We start from the raw sequence: 16213 nt of genomic DNA, 5'->3' as shown, positions 1-16213 counted from the left end.
TGATCAAGCTGGATTATCTGTGTGATCAAGCTGGATTATCTGTGTGATCAAGCTGGATCATCTGTGTGATCAAGCTGGATTATCTGTGTGATCAAGCTGGATTATCTGTGATCAAGCTGGATCATCTGTGTGATCAAGCTGGATTATCTGTGATCAAGCTGGATTATCTGTGTGATCAAGCTGGATTATCTGTGTGATCAAGCTGGATCATCTGTGTGATCAAGCTGGATTATCTGTGTGATCAAGCTGGATTATCTGTGTGATTAAGCTGGATTATCTGTGATCAAGCTGGATCATCTGTGTGATCAAGCTGGTGTATTAATGAGTGGAAACACAATCATATGGTTCTACATCTGTACTTATTTTAAAATAAAGTGTTTGGCAAAAATGGATTTAGAATTTTCATTTGATAATTACTAGCATTTTTACATTAATAAAATATATCACACGCATATAATCACCCTAATCCCCTCTGCTGAAAAGCTACACAAAATTAAAGCTTTGTGTGCGGCTCAGAAGCGTCGCCCCCTCCCCCCCCCCATCGGTGACCGGGGGGCAAGGCGCCCCCCCCCCCCCCCCATCGGTGACCGGGGGGGGGGCAAGGCGCCCCACGTGGTGCGCCCTGAAGGACGAACCTCGCACTGGAACCTCGCACGGTCGCTGCTGTTCCCGAAGTCGCAAAATGGTTCTACCAAGTTCGTTCACTGAATCGATCCACAGGTAACTTCAGACTCAATGGCAGAAGAATCGATCCGTGATTCGCGTTGGATTCTCCGATATAAGAATCGATTTCTGCCTGTTCTCTGCAATGAGTGTTGCTGAGTTCAAACCTTCATCACGTTTAGTCTCGCTTCTTTTTTATATAGCGGCGAGGCTCCCCGCCTTCGGCGCGATGTCCGCGGGGTCGTGGCGGCTTGCCCCGCGTTCACTTGGCTCGGGGTCGGAGGGACCGAGGGAATCGGTCCCAGATTCTCCCATGGGCCGCTGCGCCTGAGCCCTGCTGAGAACGCGATTAGACTTCGTAGTGCGCACTAGTATAGGTAACTATTATTTATAGTGTGTATAGGTGTACTTGGTTTAATACGTAGTGTTCATAAGTAGATTAGAATCTAAGTATAATTTGGTATAGCGCAAATTAATATTCATACAAACGTTATGTATCTAAGTATGTATTCACACGTAGGCTTTCGCGACCAATATTTTTCATAATAAAGGTTTTTGGGTTAGATCGCGTTATTTATAAATGTGTCGTAACCCTCCACCACCCGACACGGCCAATCAGCAAAAAAAGTCTCACGTTGACAAAAGACAAATAATTCACTACTTTAGCCCACCGGTGTGTTGAGTGAATCCACAACATTTACAGTTTGAGTACGAAGTTTCGCTGGTAATTACATCCAGCATCATCGGGCAATTCGCCAGAATGGTAAAGCCCTCACTTGCTCCCGGTCTTAAAAAGAGCAGCAGGGTGACGTCATCATTTAACTCATTCAGGTGCAGTGATTTAAGGCGGAGGGGGGGGTATTATAATTGTATAATCGATTAGTAATCAGTCAATGGTTATGATTAGTAATGAGTTGTAGATTAGTAATTAGTTGTAATGTGTGTTAGTGATTATATGCTATGTTAGTAATCCGTTAATTAGTATGTGTTTCCCCTATAAGGAATTGTAAAGTGTATTTATTAATAATACGCTTCCAGGCCGCACTAAGCCTGTAGCTGTCAGAGCGATTAAAGTTATTTCTATTTTTCTCAATTTCAATGGATTCTCTAATTAGTCTTTGCCAGTAATAATTAGTTTTACACAACACTTCAACGTTATCAAAATCAATTGAGTGTCCTTGTTGACAAGCATGTTCTGCCACTGCCGACAGTTGTGTTTGAGATAATTTAATATTTCTTTGATGTTCTTTTAATCTTACGCTGATGTTACGTCCCGTCTGTCCAATATAGCATCTGCCACATAAACAATCCGATATACACCTTCTGTTGATAATTTAGGTAATGCGTCTTTAGTGCAAGATACTAGTTTTTGAATTTTGTGTACTGTACCAAATCTTACTGTAATGTTTTGCTTTTGCAAAACACGGGCTAATTTGTCAGTTACTCCTGAGATATATGGAACTTTTATTCTTTTAACAATCTGATCGCTTTCAGCAGTATTGCTTTGCGATCGTGATTTGGCATTCAGTGCTCTGTTAATTTGAGCATTATTGTAGCCATTCTGTCGTAGTGCGTCTTTAACGTGTTTGATCCCTCTCACTAGACTTTCACCATCTGACACTTTTAGCCCGATGTATGAGCGTCTTGATAAGAGAATTTCTGAGCTGGATAATGATGTGAATATGCATTCAGATAGGCATCAGTGTGCGTTTGCTTTCTGTAAACGCTGCGTGTTATTTTACCGTTTAGGCCATGTCCAAGCAAAATATCTAGGAATGGGAGTGTGTTATTCACCATTTCCATGGTGAACTGGATGGCCGGGTTTTAGTATCTTGCACTAAAGATGCATTACCTAAATTATCAACAGAAGGTGTATATCGGATTAATTGATTATGTGGCAGATGCTATATTGGACAGACGGGACGTAACATCAGCGTAAGACTAAAAGAACATCAAAGAAATATTAAATTATCTCAAACACAACTGTCGGCAGTGGCAGAACATGCTTGTCAACAAGGACACTCAATTGATTTTGATAACGTTGAAGTGTTGTGTAAAACTAATTATAACTGGCAAAGACTAATTAGAGAATCCATTGAAATTGAGAGGAATAAAAATAACTTTAATCGTTCTGACAGCTACAGGCTTAGTGCGGCCTGGAAGCGTATTATTAAATAATACACATTACAATTCCTTATAGGGGAAGCACATACTAATTAACGGATTACTAACATAGCATATAATTACTAACACACATTACAACTAATTACTAATCTACAACTCATTACTAATCATAACCATTGACTGATTACTAATCGATTATATAATTACAATACCCCCCCTTTGCCTCAAATCACTGCACCTGAAATGAGTTAAATGATGACGTCACCCTGCTGCTCTATTTAAGACCGGGAGCAAGTGAGGGCTTTACCATTCTGGCGAATTGCCCGATGATGCTGGATGTAATTACCAGCGAAACGTCGTACTCAAACTGTAAATGTTGTGGATTCACTCTTCAACACACCAGTGGGCTAAAGTAGTGAATTATTTGTCTTTTGTCAACGTGACACTTTTTTGCTGATTGGCCGTGTCGGGTGGTGGAGGGTTACGACACGTTTATAAATAACGCGATCTAACCCAAAAACCTTTATTATGAATAAGTATGTATTATTTGAATGTGCATGTATAGTCTATATACGTATATGTGATTTAAATACGAAGTGCATATAAATATATACATTGCACTGAACATCATCATGGTCCATCCGCTTGAGTGAGTGGGTGAGTGGCCCGTCCATAAATGACGTCACGCACCTGGGGGGGGGGGGGTCAGACATTTGTGACGATGTGTGACGAGTGGGGGGGGGGGGGGGGTTGGGAAATGTGACGTCACGTAAAAATGCGCAACTTTAAATAAATATAGACACACGTTTTCTTTGGTTCTTTCGGTAAAGTCACGTAGAATGAGAATAAAATAATAAATTGATAAAATAAAATAACACAATTATATTCTCACGACGTTTCGGCCACAACACAAGCAGCCTTCATCAGGTGAAGGGACGAGACTGTCTGGTAGGACAGCGCTGTCCTATCAATTTATTATTTTATTCTCATTCTACGTGACTTTACCGAAAGAAACAAAGAAGATGAATCATTGCAGTCACGAAAGCTTTAAATCGAAATAGACACACGTTGTACTTGATTAAATAGACTTTAATAAATGTTTTCTCCTACAACATCAGTGTAGTGCCACATTAAATATGCACTACAATGACAATAGTTTAAAGCGATTTGAAGCATGTTTATATTTTTTGGGGGGGGGGGGGAAGGGCTTTGTGACGTCATGTTTAAGGGGGCGCAGACTTTTTGTTACGTCGTTTGACGAAGGGGGGGGGGGGTCAAAAATCGTCCAGAATCGCGTGACGTCATTTATGGACGGCCCCTGAGTGTGTACTGTTGATAATAACGAGGTCTTGAATTAATGGATAACTGGGTGAGTGTGTTGGGTCAATGAAAAGTTAAGTGTGAGTATGTGTTTGGGTGAGTGGGCGATTGAGTGAAAAATGAGTGGATCAGTGAGTGCGTGGGTGAAGCGGTCGTGCAGTGGTTAGCGCACTGCGCTTCGAACCCGGCCACCCAAGTTCCATTCTCGCTCACGGACAACATAGGTGACGAATATATGAACCGGTCTTGGGCCTCCCCTATTTCGATTTAGTCTTAAATGACTACCTAGTGCAGTGTGTAAACAGCACTGGGGAGATACATTTGGCCGTGCGTAGTGTTGGCCACCCATCCCCTCGTGCTCTATGCCAGCCCTAGATGTTCGCTAACAGCACTTGACCCAACAGTTTGTTGAAGACTAACTGGTGGATATTTGGGTGAGCGAGTAGGTAAGTGTGTTGTTGGGTGAATGACTGATAGCGTGACGTTAAGAGGCAGTCGCCCTCCAACAACAGTGGAGGACAGAGTAGCGATGCTCAATAACGAGCGGAGCGCCAGGCGGCTTAGCCTGGCGCAAAGCGCCGTGGTGTCACCACCACTTCGTGCCGAAAGTCGGCTGTTGTTGATTTATGTGTGTGCATACTCGTGTGCGTCTGTGCTTTTATACTGATGTAGGTTGTGTGGATGTTGCTGTTTTCTGTCTGCTGCCTCCAATTCCTCAGTCACGGCTCGTGCAGAATCCACCACATGGAGCAGAGACTCTTTGCAGAACCTGACACTAAAAGGCACCAATGTGGCCATTGTTCCTACAGCACGGATCACTTTGGACACATGAACCATCACCAGAGAACACACACGGGTGAGAAACCCTTTAAGTGCACTGTGTGTGGGAAGGCGTTTACGTTGTCATCACATCTTCGCAGACACCATAAAACACACACGGGTGAGAAGCCCTTCAAGTGCACCGTGTGTGGGAAGGCGTTTACATTGTCAGAACATCTTTGCAGGCACGAGAAAACACACACTGGCGAAAAACCCTTCATTTGCACTTTGTGTGGGAAGGCATTTACATTATCATCACATCTTCGCAGACACCAGAAAACACACACGGGTGAGAAGCTATTGAAGTGCAGTGTGTGTGCGAAGGCATTTTCACAATCATCGCATTTACATAGACACCAGAGAACACACACTGGTGAGAAGCCCTTCAAGTACACCCAATGTGAGAAAGCATTTACATTGTCATAAGATATTCGCAGACACCAGAAAACACACTTGGGCGAGAAGCCATTGAAGTGCACTTTGTGTGGGAAGGCATTTGCACGGTCATCACATCTTCACAATCACCATAGAACACACATAGGAGAGAGGGCCTTCAGGGGCACTGTGTGTGGGAAGGCATTTGCACGTTCATCACATCTTTGTAATCACCAGATGACACACACAGGTGAAAAGCCATTCAAATGCACTGTGTGTGGGAAGGCATTTGTACGGTCATCGGTCCGAAACAAGCATCAGAAGATACACAAGGAGAGAAAGGTGAAGTTGAAATGTGAAAGTTCTGCAATGAGCTCGTCTCTTGTGAAAAAAGAACCAGAAGCAAATTCCAGCTTTTCAACGTGGCCAGGAGTGAAGGTGGAATATGAAGATTCGATTCCAGGACCTGACCTCCATATCAATGGAGGTAGCATGAAGCAGGAGGAGGGTTTGTGCTCTGATGGAAAGCGAACTGCCGCTATGCAGTTAGAAGAAAGTCAAAATACTGCAATGAAACAAGAACCAGAAGAAAATTCCAACTTTAAAACGTGGCCAGGAGTGGAGGTGAAATCTGAAGATTCGACTCCAGGACCCAACCCCCGGATCGATGGAGGCCATATGTAGCAGGAGGAGAATTCAGACTGAGGGAGTGTGAGACGATTCCTACAGTTACTGGATGTGGATCTGTGCGGTGATGCAGAGTAGGAGTGGTTAGGATGTGCGTGGGTAAATGTGTAAGTAAGAAACAACCTTCAAAACGTTCACCTTATTCATATACTTCTCTGATTATTAGAATGCATGCAGCTAAGTGTAGGCGTCATTCAGTCAGATATTAGCTTTGAGTAAGTTACGTAATTGCAGTGAAGTCTTTAAATATTGTCAATTGCAATGTACTCGGAATGCCTTTGATACATTTAAAAAATATAATTCGATGCTTACATCTGAAATAATTTTGAGTATATATGTGAACTTTGGAGTCCCAGAATAATAATTGTTTGCCTTTTGCTTTTACTGTTAGACCAGGTGAAATTATACAAATGAGTTAAAATGTAAATATACTTATGGTTCAATAAAATTATAATTATTAATATCTGACAGATCATTACGGTTACAATGCGTAAAGCGAGTTTTGTTACTGTGGTGCTGAGTTTCAGGTGAAGCACCACACATCTGTTGTTACTCCGCTAATTAAGGCATCTATGATAGATTTCTATACCACACCTCCCCATTAGGTCGTCAGGTACTCCATCACATAAATAACAAGCGTAACGAATTGGATTACGCTTTGTAGATGAATTGTCTTGCACAGCTTCATTGGAGTGATTGTGGTATTGCATGTGCCCTACTGTGCACTACATGGTATAATGGGCAGGATTTGCTCCTTGGGTCTCGTAGATGTTCCAATTTGAGAATTCATAATTGCATTGTGGCGTGTTGTCTACCCAGCTGTATGCATCACTCGCTTTATGAACACTGCTTGTGCCACGGCCTGTCCTGTTTACCGTGTGCCGAGGGCTGATGGGAGTGGCAGAACCCAAATTAGCTTCTACGTGCAGCAGCAAGCCACAGTGGGAAAGGCTTCTGGAAGCTTCTTGTTCTGTGCTGGGGCTCTAATGGGGTTGGGGGGGTGCTCCCTGGCTGGCCCAGCTACCGGCCTAGAAGGTGAAGGCTGCAGCGAGCATCGCTGTATAATCCATTGGTGCTTTAAACGTAATGTCACCGAAGATATGTGTTTTTGTAACGCGCTTTCAGCTGGTAAACAGTGCACCAGCCTGAGTTAGAGATGGCATCGTGGAAGTGCTTCTGAAATCACTTGCTCACACAAGGGGCACATATAATGTCTCCCAGATTTGTCAAACCTCCTGACACGCACCTGCATAGCAACAGGTAGGGTGTCCTCAACAACATGAAATTGTCCTGGAGTAATGAAAGATGTGTCGCTGTTATGCCACGCAGGGTTGGTAAATCGGAGAGCTGTCGTGGCCTTGCTAGCCCGACGGCGGCTCCTGCCAGGCCCCCGCTTCCCCTCGCCACTCCTGCAGAGGCGTCGCAAGTTGCCCCGCCACCGGAGCCGCCAGTCGACTCGGCGAAGCTACAGCGGCGTCTATCCAACACGTCGTCCGTGCCTGCATCTTATCTTTTACAGATTTGCATAGCGCCTTAGCCCAAGGCGCTTAACCATAATTACAACATTTTACATACGAGTACAGTGGTTCAAATAAAGAGTGGGGTTATTGAAAGTGGTGGTGTAGTTATGGTGACAGGAGGACAGGTGGGAGGGCTTCAGGAGAAATTGGGGTAGGCCTGGGGGCAGGGAGTAGCAGTATGATGGGCAAGGGAGGAGAGATGGGTTTCAAGGGAGGAACGGACGCAGGTTAGTGAAGATGATTGGTTTATGTGCAATGGTGGTTGGTTCCAGAGAGAGGTGGAACAAGAAGGGAAATGGAACGAGAGCGAGAGTGGGTGCAGGGCGAGGAAGGCACAGGGAGGGACTGGAGATTGGGAGTGTGAAGGGCGAGATGCGACGCAGTGAACGATGGGAGAGGCGCGATTAGGTAGGGGTCAAGATCATGGAGGTAATTATAGACGAGAGTGAGAAATGTAAACAGCGATAGTAGACAGGGAGTCAGTGGAGTTGGGAAATTACAGCATAAGTGTGGGAATTGTGGGGAAGGTTAACATTGTATCTGTTGGAGAGGAGTGAATGGTAGGCAGGAAGGCCGATAATAAAATTGCAATAGTGAAGGTGAGTGAAAACAAGAGAGTGCACCAGGTTTAGCAGCAGATAGAATCACAGTCTTTATTCAGACTGGAGGATTCCGATGTTCTATGAAACACCTTTTCATGGATGTCCAGTATGGGCGGTCAGCAAGTAAATAGAGATACAAGAACAAACTACGATAACAAGTTATATGAGGGGACAGATTTTGCGAATATCGAATATGTGAAAGTGGCAAGTGCAGGTAGTAGCAGAGATGTGGTTGGAGAGGGAGGAGTTAAAGATGACTCCGAGGTCATCTCCTGTCCTGGGAAATATCCATCCCTTCTCCTGAGCGCACAGCAGCCGTGAGCCCTGCGGGCGGGGGGCTGGTGGCAAATGGGAGGGATGTCCCCTTGGGCCTCCGTCCGACTCGCCCTCCATACCTGGACACTCGGCCAACTCCACATTTGGGAAATCTGCAGAGGCAACAAACGCACCAGCACTCAGGAAGGGATTCTCTTCACCACCTACAGGCTCCCAGGCAGGACCATCTTGTCGTTAGATGAGCAGCTGTCTGGGGTCTCCAGTGACACCGTGCGGTGTCTTCGCGGGTCCAATGCGGCGAACCGTGCTTCAGTGCGAACTCCGGGACGCCGCAGCGTCAGCGATTAACGCTGTGAGGAATGTGCAGATCAGCCCTGACAACGGCAACGTTGCTAGCGCAATGTGCTGGGCTAGAGTGCAAGTGGCCGCTCTCCGGATGACGTGATTGCTAAGCTCCAGGGTGATTTCAACAAACTACAACATCAGCTAGTTGCTTTTAAACTAGTCCTGAATACCTCCAAAACCAAAGTGCTATGCTTCTCACCAGGACTAAAGCAGGATGTTATTTTTCTTTAACTACATTCCTTAAATAATTATCAAATAGAGCAAGTCAAGATCTATAAGTATATTGGGGTCGTCCTGGATTCAAAACTGAATTTTGAAGATCACATTGATTATATTGGTAAAAAGACAAAAATAAAAATTGGTTTTCTGTATCGACACAAGCACTGCTTCCCCCCAATGTTCCGTTTGGAATTGATAAAAGCTACCATACTGCCTCTACTTGATTACTGTGAGATCATCTTCTTGGTTCCTTCGGTAAAGTCACGTAGAATGGAAACAAAGTAATACAAGTAAAACATAATAAAATAAAATACAATTCTCACGACGTTTCGGCCACAACACAAGTAGCCTTCATCAGGTGAAGAAACAGGTCTGTCCAGAGGACAGCGCTTGAGTGAACGCTGCCAAGCAAAGACCGCGTCTTTTTTAAAGGTGTGTGGGCGGGCAGAGCAACCAAGGTGCGTTGCTCTGTCCTGTGCTGCACCATAATCATGTTATAAACTAGACTAATATACAATACAATATTATACCTTCCAATCTAAACTCCAAGGCATAATATCATATCCATAGACAAATTCCACCTTTGAATTATACAATGCGTTACTTTACTTTACACTACCCTATACTTTAGACTATAAGAATTAGCATATTACCCAGCCCCCACCGCCTCAGGAGCGGAGGAGGGTGGTGGCTGGGCACAAGGAAACACCAAACCAGAGCAACCAAGGTGCGTTGCTCTGTTCTGTGCCATAACCATGTTATAAACTGGACTACTATACAATACTATACCTTCCAATCTAAACTACATGGTATAATATCATATGCATAGACAAATTCCACCTTTGAATTATACAATGCGTTACTTTACTTTACACTACCCTACACTACCCTAGAAACAGGTCTGTCCTCTGGACAGACTGTCCTCTGGACAGACCTGTTTCTTCACCTGATGAAGGCTACTTGTGTTGTGGCCGAAACGTCGTGAGAATTTTATTCTATTTAGTTATGTTTTACTTGTATTACTTTGTTTCCATTCTACGTGACTTTACCGAAAGAACCAAGAAGATGAATCCCTGCAGTCACGAAAGCTTTAAATCGAAAAATACTGTGACATCGTGTATAAATCAGCCCCAAGTACTGTACTGAAGAGGCTTGACCCAATTTTTCACTCGGCCTTAAGATTTGCATTGAACTGTGATCTCTACATTGGGTCAAACTTAACATCTCTTAATGTTCGACGGCTTATGCACCAGATCTTATTTATTCACGATGTACTTATGAAAAAATCCGCAGAAAACCTGTTGGATCTCCTCTCTGTTTCGAAGAACAAATGTGACCTAAGGTCTTCACTCATTTACCAACTTCACATTCCTTATTGCCGTACAAATACTGGAGGAAGGGCCTTTGCTATTGATGCACCCAGGGTCTGGAATGTTATTGCCAATAAATTGCAACTTGAATCACTACCTATGAGATCTTCACTCAAAACTGCTCTAGAGGAGTTGTACACCCCTAGCTGCCACTGATATTCAAATGTTTCGCTCCGAATGACCGCTGCAAAGTATGATCTTGTGTTTTGATTTAGTATGCTGATCTTTAAAGGTGCATTGAACATTTTTGATACTCCTATTGATGCTCCTGCTGTTGTGGAGTGACTCATGCAGCCAGCTATGGCTACATGGTTTGGTGGTACGTGTTGTTTATGTCGTTTATTGTGAAATTCGGTCACAGTTGCTATGATCACTGTTACATTGCTTTTATGGCTTTATTTTGGTGATTTAGAAAACGTTTTTTTGTTTGGCCATGTTTGTTTGTTGTAGTACGGAGTTAGACTGATGTCCTTAATGTAAGTTATCTTGTGGTTGTTGTTGTTGTTTGACTTGCATCCCACTGGGATTTTTGCACACAGCGTTGGTGTACGGTGCTTTTTCTGGAATATTTTTGCTGTTTTTTCCTGGATTTTTCTGTTTGCACATAGTCACTTTAAGATGTTTTCTTGTTCATGTTTTTCTTTTTGTTTGTTGCGGTTGTACCCGAAACTGAAAACTGAAAAACTGAAGATATGCACCACATGTCAGAGGTAACCGCGTCCTGAATAATATGTAGTACTGTAAATATCCACCAGATGGCAGGCGTAACCACGTATTGAATAACGTGTGGTACTGCACATGTCCACCAGATGGAAACAACTAACCACGTATTAAACTTGGTTCGAAGCTTTCGTGACTGCAGGAATTAATCTTTGTTTTTTTCGGTAAAGTCACGTGTAAATAAGAAATAATATGTTCGGTAAAGTCACGTATGAATAAGAAATAATATGTTACTTTATTATTTCTTATTTATACGTGACTTTACCGAAAAAAACAAAGATTAACCACGTATTCTTGGTTCTTTCGGTAAAGTCACGTAGAAGGGAAACAATAAAATAATAAAAATATAAAACAATATGATTTTATTGTTTCCCTTCTACGTGACTTTACCGAAAGAACCAAGAATATGAATCCCTGCAGTCACGAAAGCTTTAAATCAAAACTAACCACGTATTAAATAGAGTTAGGGTTAGAGGTAGGGGATAGTGTCCGCAGTGGGTCCGGGGTCCAGGTTGGCTTAAGTGGTGAGTCGTGGGAGTCCGGGGTGGCAGTTCGGGTAGAGTCAAGGGTGAGCCGTGGTGGGGGGGTCCGGGATGAGTTAAAGGGGGTCTGTGTTGGGTCCAGGTGGGGTCCAGGATGGGTATGGGGTGGGTCCGGTTTGGGTCTCGGGGGATCCGGGGTGGGTCTGTGGCGGTCCTGGGAGGGTCCAGGGTAGGGTTGGGTCCAGGGGGGGGGGGGGGCGGTTGAAGACCGAGGTGGGACCGGCGGTGTCCGGGATAGTTCTGGTTGGGTCCTGGATAGATCCGGAGAGGGGGGTCCGAGGTGGGTAAGCCAGATGGCGGTGCAGCCTCGCGTTGACTCGTTTAATCTCAGTAACAGCCAAGGTTTGAACTCGCATCCTTCCGACAGAGCCGTTCGTTCTTTCCCTGAGCCACCTGGTGGCTGAGATAATATTCACGCAATAGAGACAAAAACAATAACATCACGCAACCTGAACGTGTCACTCGGACCTGTACTCTCACCATCACAAGTCATGATCTATAGATTGTTGGATAAAGGATTTCCCATGTCGTTGTCACCTCTCGGTCCTGTGAAATTATAGAATATGTAATTTTTAAAAAAAGCTGTACAGTTGAGCTCAATAAAATCAATTGAACTTCAAAGGCGCTTTTCACAAAATTATCATGGCGTCATGAATTAAAATAAGAAACATGAAAGAGATATCCTGGTGGCAAAATAGGAGCCAAAGAGGAATAATTCTCATTTGGAACGCGATTTTTAAGTGGATAGGTTTTTATATGGAACTTAAAGATATCAACACTGTCTTAGACACTGATCACCACATGTCGGGAGTTCCAGAAACAGAGGGCCACCACAGTAATCAGCCGATCACCCCAAGAACGTAACCGAGATCGAGGTTTATATAGAAGTGCATAAGATAGAATGAGTTATTTAATATAGTGGAGCTCGCCCTCGTTAAGGCCTTAGAGACGAACAACATGATCTTAAGTTCTACTCGACTCGAGGGAGTGTGAGCCATGCAAATGCCACGCACAAGAAGCTCGCTAAATCAGTGCATCGCAACCGCTGAGCCACGGCAAATCGCCAGGTGCGCCACGATGTGGCGGCGGAGTCTGGCAGCTGACAGCCGTCAGCCCCCACCCCCGACTCTCTCAATGCCCTCTGTCGCCGATGTGCATTTGGGCAAACATACACAATGCTACACGCAATGAACACACAGAAACACAAACACACAGAGAGAGACACACAGACAAAAAAAGAAAGATGCCCCGTATAGCCTGAACATCGCGTTGGAGCAAGTCCTGTTAGCGAGCACCAATGAATGCCGGCACGACACACGATGGGGTGGGTGGTCAACATCACGCCCGGCCGCCTTTGTCTCCCCAGTGGCGATGTTTACACACCAGGTACTCATTTGAGGCTGAGTAGACCTAGGGGAGGCCCATGACCGGTCAGATGATTGTCACTGGTGTTGGCCGTGAGCGGGAATCGAACTCGGGTCGCCAAGTCCGTATCGCAGCGCGCTAACCGCTGCACTGACTCCCCATAACACACTCACTCACAGACACACACGGAGACATGGAAATACACACAGACACAAAGACATGCAGAGACACAGGCACGGAGATGCAAAAAGAAACGCAGGTATACGGAGACACAGACACACCCGGAGACATTGAGGCGCACAAAGAGACACGGCAACAACTGCCGCAGTTGACAACTTAATGGCAGTGACGTTACCCACCACAGCGCTTGTGCCATGCTCGGTGCACTTTGGGGCCACGTAAAGTGTTGAAGGCCCGCTGGAAAGAGGTCACGGAACAGACTCATGTGCCATGGATTGCCTCAATGAGATGACTGGCAGGTGAAACAATTGTTCGTTGTTGTGAGCGTCGCTCCTCTGTCTTCCGTTGTTGTTGGAGGGCGACTGCCTCCAACTGCCCCGCAGCATCCTTCACGAACCTCCTCCACAGAGGCCGATCTTGACACTGCTGGTACCAGTCATCGACAAGTCCATCAGCTCTACATCCTTTCTGTACCACATCAGTCCATCTCGTCTCTAGACCGTGTCGTGCCCTGTTTAGCCCCCTATATCGCTGGGCATGCGGGCTACATGACCCAGCCTACGTAGCCTTGCCTGCCGAAGGAGCTCAGTGGTGGGACTGTGTCCAGATCTTTCCGGATATGTCAGCTCCTCACACAATTCAGACTCGTTAAAGCCAGGATGAATCGTAGGCAGGCCACCCGGAATGTTGCAAACCTTTGCACCCGCTCCTTTAAAGGGGTCCAGGTTTCGCAACTGTGGCCGGGTGAGGGAATGGCAGCCAAGGAGAGAACATGCCCGAGAGGACGGCATCAGTTCATGTGCCGGAGTGAACTGGATCGTGGTATCGCGAGACAGTGAGAGGTGGCGACCAATTGGGGAGGCCTTAATCCAGCCGTGGAGAGATCATGGCTGCTGTTGTTCTCTGTGCTGATGGTGACACGCAGCGTACAGTGTAAGTCTATATTGGCAGGGAGAAATCATTAGATGTGTAATCACGGCTCATTTATGTGGTAATTACAAATTGTTCTGACCTCAAGGGAGAAAGCATTACCATCAAGGCAATCTCAGATTACAATTAGGCGATGTTAAATTCAATTTCAACAACAATTACGCGCAGCATGTTTACACGCGTGGTCCAGACTCTGTATAAAGAACACTTCCGCACTCCGCACATGGCGGAGCGGTGGCGCAGTGATTAGCGCACCGCGTTGTGCACCCAGCCACATGAGTTCGATTCCTGCCTGGACACGGATCAACCTGATCGCGGGGCTTCCCCACCTCTACCAACACCACCGCGACGCACGGCGATCAAACGACCCATGAGACCGGCGCGGCGTGAGGAGGAGGCGGCCTTCGTCCAGCCTTAGATTGACAAGGTGCGGGGTGTCATTGTGAATTGTATTATATTATATTTGTAGTTGAGGGTGATCCTTAAATAGATACTCCATGGAAATGCATATAAGTATGTTGAACTTCTTTCGCACCGTACGTAGCCAACTGTGTTATCGGAGGTTCGAAAATAACAGGGAGAATAGAGGAGACTACCTTTTATTTCAAGCCTCTACACCGATGTCAACGCTGTAGACATGTTTCATAATTAACACTCTCTTCGAAAGTTTTTTCTCAACACCACTGATGGGATTTTCTCACAGCATTCAATCGTGTGTAAGCTAAGGTCATAGACGTCTACAAACCAGTGAGATATCTATAAATGGATCACCCTCTATAATTTATAATCATACAAGTAAATAACAATTCCCAGCCCCTTCCCACGCGGTGGGTTGTTTGACCAGATAATCCATGGCATGGCCTAGACTCGAACTCAGGTCGCTGAGTTCGCAGCGGGGTCCACTAACCGCTGCACAAAGCACTGCGCCACTTTGGCACAAGCGATGAGCGCGATTGCCTCTGACACGGCGCGCTTACATTACCCGTTACACCACTCAGGAAATGGGCTTTCCTCCCACAAACAAGATGCTCAGCGTAAGTAACATTACACCCCTGAGTTGCCCGGACTGTTCTCAAATATTTCGCGACTCGAGGCTGCCTCGAGGAACACGAGGCCTCTAGAGGAACACGGGGCCTCTAGAGGAACACGAGGGCTCTAGAGGAACACGGGGCCTCTAGAGGAACACGGGGCCTCTAGATGAACACGAGGAACACGGGGCCTCTAGAGGAACACGGGGCCTCTCGAGGAACACGGGGCCTCTAGAGGAACACGATACCTCTAGAGGAACACGGGGCCTCTAGATGAACACGAGGAACACGGGGCCTCTAGAGGAACACGAGGCCCCTCGAGGAACACGAGGCCTCTAGAGGAACACGAGGCCTCTAGAGGAACACGGGGTCTATCGAGGAAAACGGGACTCCACGTACTCGAGACGCGCGTTACTGAGTCGATGTGCGCTGCCTGATATTAATTATTTGCGCTTTGCGTTTTCGAGGAAAGCAGACGGAGGTGGGTGAGTGGGTGGGTAACTTGGTGGGGGGGTGGAAGTGAGTGTCGGTGGGTGGTTGCGTGGGAGTGGATGAGTGTGTGTGTTTTGGAAAATTGGTATGATTTTAAATGAGGGGTGATGTAGGTGGTTGAGTGAGTGGGGGAGTAGGTGGACTAGTTGGTGTATCGGTGGGTGCGTGGATATGTAGGTGGATGAAAGAGTGAGGGTATGGGGAGTGGTAGTGTAGCGGTTAGCGCGTTGCGCTGCTAATCCAGCTTCAAGTGAGTGCAATGGTGCGATGTGTAAATATCGCCACTCGAGAGACAAAGGCGGCGACCCACCCCCTCATGTGCCATCTCGGCCTTCATCGGTGCCCCAAAAGTCTGTTGAGCCTGCATGGGTTTTTTTGAGTGAGGGCAGAGATGAGTCTGTTCATCGCTGCACGTCTTTGTTCATCGCTGCCAGCGCCCAGGCGTGCGTGTCTCTCTCCCGCTGCACTTGCCGTAATAAGGCCCTGACCATTACCACCCATCCCCATCTGTCCGCACGACTCTGAGCCACTCCAGGTGCTTGCTGCTCCAGGCTCCTTTAGCCGCGGGGCTCGGGGGGGTTCCGCGGGACTCTGCGGGGCCCCGCGAGCCCCCACACGTGTCTCTCATTACGCGCG

General features: G+C 46.1%; 1 pseudogene; it reads left to right on the top strand.

Moving 5' to 3' along the window:
- Positions 1-154: 154 nt before the first annotated feature.
- Positions 155-10981, top strand: LOC142912104 (uncharacterized; annotated as a pseudogene).
- Positions 10982-16213: the final 5232 nt, after the last annotated feature.

The sequence above is a fragment of the Petromyzon marinus genome, chromosome 4 (assembly GCF_048934315.1).
Source record: "Petromyzon marinus isolate PM22_M1 ecotype Great Lakes invasive population chromosome 4, UKy_Petmar_22M1.pri1.0, whole genome shotgun sequence".
NCBI lineage: Eukaryota > Metazoa > Chordata > Hyperoartia > Petromyzontiformes > Petromyzontidae > Petromyzon > Petromyzon marinus.
The sequence above is the reverse complement of the archived record's forward strand: the minus strand, read 5'-3'. Positions and strand labels throughout refer to the sequence as shown.